A 6380-nucleotide genomic window follows, 5' to 3' on the forward strand; every position below is an offset into this window, starting at 1 on the left:
ATGGGAAGGAGGTTGGAGAAGCCAGCATGGTGGTCCAACTTATAATCCCATCACTTGCGAGGCTAAGGCTGCAGGTGTAGTTGAGGCCAGCCTGGACTACATAGCAATACCCTGTTTCATAACTAACTAAATAAATAGAAGAGCTCACTGTCCAGTATATGTTTTCTTCTTGATCAAATTGCAGGACACCAGGCACTAGGATTACACTTTTGACCTTTCCAGAAAATAAATTTTCAATAGTGTCCTGGGGTGAGTGGAAGAAGTTTTGAATGAAGGATTGCATATGGGACCTAACTGATTCCTAAAGAGATTTTTTATTAGTACACATTTGCAGTGCGTAATGATCACATTTATTGTGGGGAGTTGGTACTTGTACATGACACATTTTAATTCTTTTTACTTACTCTTCCCCACCCTCCTACCTCCATCTCATAGTCCCTTTGGCATTTGAAAAGATCTATCTCTCTAAATAGGGATTTGAGATTCATCTTCTGTGTTTTAGATCTTCCTTCTCCCTTTCCCTGCCCTACTTCTGCAGGTACATAATATTTCCATTGGGGATTTTGTTGTGTAAGTCAGTATACATTGTGTTGTTTCCTTTTTCTCTCTTAAGAGTCAGCATTCTTGTCTCCTAATATCTTTTATGACTGATGATCCATCAGCTTTCTACTTTCCAAAATTTTGTTGTTTGTACCTTCTGTTTTCTCAAGCGTTGTGGTTTTATGCCTGTAAAATATGTTATTGAGATTAGTTTGTTAAATATACTATCTTTATCTGTACATCTTGTATAATTCTATTATGATTCATAGTTACATCTATTTCATGTAGAAGCTTAATCTTTTGCCCTTTACATAGATAGTATACAATAAAGCAGAACTATAAAAGCTGAAGGTAAACATGGACTATCTAGGGCAAAAGGAAAAATAAACAGAGTTTTGTGTCTTGGACTGTGTACTTGACCTTGAGCTTTGGTCCTTCCTTTTCCAGGGTTCCATATTTGATTAAGACATTTATGAGTGTTTTCTCTCACAAGCACCCAATATTACCAGTTCCCTGAAGTATACACTGTCTTTATTTGGTGTCTGCATTCAAGAATATGTCATACATAGTACTTAGGATGATGTCCCAGAACTGCTTTCTAAATTCCTGCTACTTCTCATAGTGTAGGCCCGAGAAGTACAATGACCAGAAAGGAAAAAGTACTCACTTGTGTGGGGGTTTGTGTGTATAATTTTGGTCCAGAATTTTTTTGAACCCAGTATTGACTGTGCTGTCAGTTCTCATTCAGCTTGCTGACATACATTTCAGTGCTCATAAATAAGGGAAGCCCACATTCCTGGATGAGAAGCTTGGCAGTGCAAGCTGATTCTTATTCAGGCACATGTGTTCCAGCCTTCCCAGAAAGCTAAAAAAATACAGATTGTAGTCCCTTCCAAAATCTGTGACCCAGATGCTCCCTCTTTGGGATGTGCTGCCCTTGTTTTCCCTTCCTACACTGAAAACTCAGAGGAAGGCAGGGGGGAAAACCCTCTGACCTCTTCTAGGAGAGCTGCCATATCTTGCCATTACCAGTGGCAGCCTGTCGTATCACCTCCTGTTTCTTCACTTACATCCAGAAAAGAAAAAAAAGAATAATTCAGATGTTTCTGAAGCACTAAACATCTAAAGCTTGTTTACCAGTTCCCCTAGTATCTGATCCCTTAAACCCCACCATGTAATTTTTGGTCCAGAAAACTGTCATGGAAGCCCTCTGGGCTTCAGTTTTCTATAATATAAGGAGATAAAAACCTATGGTCTCTTTCAGATTTTAATAAATATCCTTTATCTGTTTTTACCCAGACTGCACTGTGGAATATTTATATTTATACAGATTCCATTTTAAGAACCAAATGGAAATGCAAGATATCATAGAAACCCTATAATTAAGGTTCATTATTAGGGAGGATGGACAGTCTATTAATCAAGCAAAGAAAGAGAGTTGCTTTTCTTTCTCCATAGGATATTAGTTACTGCTTTGGGGAAGACAGTTTAAGGTATTTTAGACAAAAACAGGAATAAGCAATCCTGTAGCCAGACACATGGAAATTATGAGACATACTGCAGGGCACTGGTGGTGGGGAGAGAGAGACAGAACTGGAGAGGGGAGTTGCTCTGGCTGATGGAATGGCCAAGGGAGGTAAGAGAACTGAGGTTGGGATGAACAATCATTGCTTTTGCCTCTGTTCCTGGAGAAACCTCTGGAAAGACTGAGGAGGAGTAGAGGCATGGGCACTGGAGACACCCAGCCTGGGGGATTTACCTTAAGGAAATAAGGCAGACTGAAAGTGGAACTGGACATGGATATAGTAATGAGCTGAAGTCCAGGAAGCTAGGCTTCCACCTCTAATTGCACAACTAAGTAGCTGGATGACGTGGTCAGGTCTAGCCTTCGTGTTTCTTTTCATCTGTCATATTAACATCCTGAATATAAAGGTTCCTTTATATTTGTGAAAATACAATTTTTTAATAATAATATTAGTTACTGACTACTATTTGACCCCATTCTAATAACCAATAAATTTTGTTTATTTTTTGAGACAGAGCTTACTATATTGCCCAGGCTGGTCTTGAAGTCCTGGGCTCAAAGGAATCTCCAGTCTCAGCCTCTTAAGTAGCTGGGATTACAGATGCATGCCACAATGCCTGAAAGGATTCTGAACCAAAGAACTAGAGATTACTGTAAATTTAAATGAACTATTCAAGCCAATATACCATTTGAATGCGAGGCTAGAGTCCTTGCTTCATTTCTCATTACAGGTGTAAACTTAAGAAAGTTACCCTTTGCCCAGTTTTCCAGGTCTTGAACTCTAAGCACAGCCTTTTTGCCAGTGCTCTAGGCTAACTTCCTCATGAAAAATGGTTTCAAGCTGGTCTGCTGCTGCGTCTTCCTAAAAAGGCATTGCTTAAAGTGCAAGGAAAGCACTGAAGCCCTTTGGAGAAAGGGAGCCTTTCAGAACTCTGGGCTCAGCATGTCTGGGAGGTCCTTTGCTAGGCAAGTTTTGACATGATTGGATGTGACTTTTTTTTAAATGAAGCACTATTTTCCAGGACCTTATACTCTGCACTTAACTTAGTACATGTAGCACTTAACTTAACCTTGCATTTAAATTAGTATATGAGGCACTCATTTGTAGTAAGTAAGATTTGGAAAGTTATATCTGAGGAGAAAATCTGCTTGGCTTTGTCAAAGTTTACACAAAGTGTCAGCATTGCCAAGGGGCCAACATGATTCCCTGTTTCTATTTTTGCACTGTGCAGCTTCCCTGTCCCCGGTGAGTACTTACTGAAAGAGCCAAAGCTGGTGATTTTGCTATGCTTTTTAATCTTGGACCTTTTCAGACCATTTCTGGAGCAAATAGGAAAGTAGCATGAGAGACAAAACCAGTTACCTAAGAAGAAAATGGGTGGAAGAAATACAGTGAAGCTGTAAGAGCCTTCTTTCACTTTGAGTTGTATTTCAACAAATGCCCTCTTGTCAAACTACCCATGTCATCCCTACTTTTATTTTAGAATAGGATATTAAATGATATTTTAACATTTGATGTAAAATAAATTTTAAAAGCCATAACACAAAATTATATATTATGGCTGCTGTTATGCAACAATGAGTTTTCATAGTGAAAAATCATTAGAAGTGATATTTGAAAATAAAAATAGTTTTGAATTACGAGTGCTTGTATCTGTTCACAGTATGTTTGTTAATTGTTATATGGTCTTTTAATTAAACAACCACAGAACTTTAAAATGGGTTCTCCAATAGAAGATGGGCAAAGGATATACATGAATGAGAAATTCACAAAAGAAGCAAAACATATCAAGAAACATGTCAAAATTACACAATTTTATTTATGTCAAACTGCAATTTGTGATTTTTAATTTTATTTGTCAGCTTGACTGGGTTGTGAAGTGTCCAAACATTTGGCCAGATATTTGGGTATGTCTATGATAGCCTTTCTGGGTGATGTTAACATTTGAATCAGTAGGTTGAGTAAAGCAGATAGTTCTGCCTAAGACAAGTGGGCCTCATCCAATCAGTTGAAGACCTGAACAGAACAAGGAGGGAGAGGGGTGGAGAGAAGGGAAGAAAAGTGTGTGTAAGAGGAGTTAGAATGGGTTATGTGTGGATAGAGATTTAGGAGACACATATATCCTATTAGTTCTGTTTCTTTGAAGACTAATACAACGTTTTAACAATAATAAAAACAGATGAGGCAGTACATTGAGCTCAGTAGAGACAGCACTGGGGCAAGTGAGAGCCAGATGGGCACTGGGTGACTCCCTGTCTCACTGAAGAAAACAAGTAAACATGGGCAAAGGAGATCCTAAGAAGCCCAGAAGCAAAACGTCTTCATATGCATTCTTTGTGCAAAACTGCCAGCAGGGATACATGAAGCACCAGATGCTTCTGTCAACTTCTCAGAGTTTACTAAGAAGTGCACACAGAACTGGAAGACGATGCCTGCTAAAGAGACAGGGAAATCTGAAGGCATGGCAAAGGTGCATGAGGCCTACTATGAAACAGAAATGAAAACATATATCCCTCCTACAGGGAAACAAAGAAGTTGTTCAAAGATTCCACTACACCCAAGAGGCCTCCTTGGGCCTTCTTCTTGTCCTGTTCTGAGTATCACCCCAAAATCAAAGTAGAACACCCTGGTCTATCCATTGGTTATGTCTCAAAGAAACTGGGACAGATGTGAAATAATACTGTGGCAGAGGAAAGCAGCCTTACCAGAAGAAGACTGCTAATCTGAAGGAAAAATACAAGAAGTGGAATACAATGCTGCCTATTGAGCTAAAGGAATAGGGAAGTTATTAAGGCTGAAAAAGGAAGAAAAAAGGAGAAAGAGGAGGAAGACAAAGAGGAAGATGAAGAGGATGAAGATAAAGATGAAGGTAAAGATGATGATGAATAAGTTGATTGTAGCACAGTTCTCTTTCTTCTCTGTAAAGCATTTAACCACTCTGTACATAACTCACTCCTTTTAAAGTAAAAAATTAAAATGTAATACTGTAACATTTGTTTTGAAGCTGTACAGTATCTTCTTTCATATAGTTTACACACTACTGAATGTGTCTTTAGATAGCCCTGTCCTGGTGGCATTTTTAGTAGCCACTAACCTTGATTGGTATCGTACGGTGGTTGTAAATTGGCATGGAAATTTAAAACAGGTTCTTGTTGGTGCACAGCACAGATTAGTTATATATGTGGACAGTAGCTCTTTTCATTTTCAGTTGTCTCTGGCTCAGCTTACATGTAATAATTGTTCTGTTAACTAAATATCATTCCATAATAGCAAAATATGTTGCAGCTATTTTGTTGACATTCTGAATGCTTCTAAGTAAATACAGTTTTTTTAATTGAAAAAACAGATGAATGGGCCAAGTGTGGTGGTGCATGCTTGTAACCCCAGCACTTGGGAGGCTGAGGCAGGAGGATAACTGCAAGCTTGAGGCCAGCCTGGACTACATAGTGAGTTGAAGGCCAGTCTGAACTACATAGTGAGACCCTGTCTCAAGAAACGAAAAAACAAACCAACGAATGTATAAAGAAAATGTAGTCTATATACACAATGGAATACTATTCAGTTGTAAAGAATGATAAATTTGAGTCATTTGTAGGCAAATGGATGCACCTGAGATCATAATGTTAAGTGAAATAAATCAGACACATAAGCATAAATATTACATGTTTTCTCTTATATGAGAAACCCAATGCATAAATAATTTAAAGAGAAAAATAAAAGATAGATAAATACAAAATAGGGAGATACATCCTTTGCAAATGGGAAAGGGATCCAGCGATGGAGGTAGGGGAAAGAGAGGGGAGGATAAGGGTAAATACAAAGAATTAAGATGTGTAATCCTTATGTACAACAATATGTGCTAATAAACATAAAAATTAAAATGTCATTTTATGTCTGTTATACACAATATATATTCAATATTAGTACCTTCTAAAATTCATGGAGAAGTGTATTATGGTTTGTGTCTAGATGTCCTCCCAAAGCCTCATGCAGTTTTAGATGGGGATCTTTCAGAGGTGACTGAATCTAGAGTTTGAAATTTTTTATGGTCTAATGCTGGAATTAAGTGTGTGGGTGTTACACCTGCCCCAGGGCATGTAGCCTGCATACAATACAAGGAATAGAAAGAGGTTTCTCTTGCTCTCATTCTGTTGTTGCTTTTGCTCCCTTCCACTGCCATGAACTGTTGCTCCTCTGCCATGCCACGCTGCCTTGGAGCCAGCTGATTATGGACTGAAACTTCTACAAATTGTGAGCTAAATAAACCTTTCCTCCTTTAACTTTGCTTGTTGAATATTTTGTCTCAGCAATGAG

General features: G+C 38.4%; 1 pseudogene; it reads left to right on the forward strand.

Annotated features, from left to right (window-relative positions):
* The first annotated feature begins 4345 nt into the window (after positions 1-4345).
* On the forward strand, positions 4346-4955 carry LOC106147079 (annotated as a pseudogene).
* The last annotated feature ends 1425 nt before the right edge of the window (positions 4956-6380 follow it).

This window comes from Chinchilla lanigera, unplaced genomic scaffold (genome assembly GCF_000276665.1).
Source record: "Chinchilla lanigera isolate Chin_1 unplaced genomic scaffold, ChiLan1.0 scaffold00115, whole genome shotgun sequence".
NCBI classification, from domain to species: Eukaryota; Metazoa; Chordata; class Mammalia; order Rodentia; family Chinchillidae; genus Chinchilla; species Chinchilla lanigera.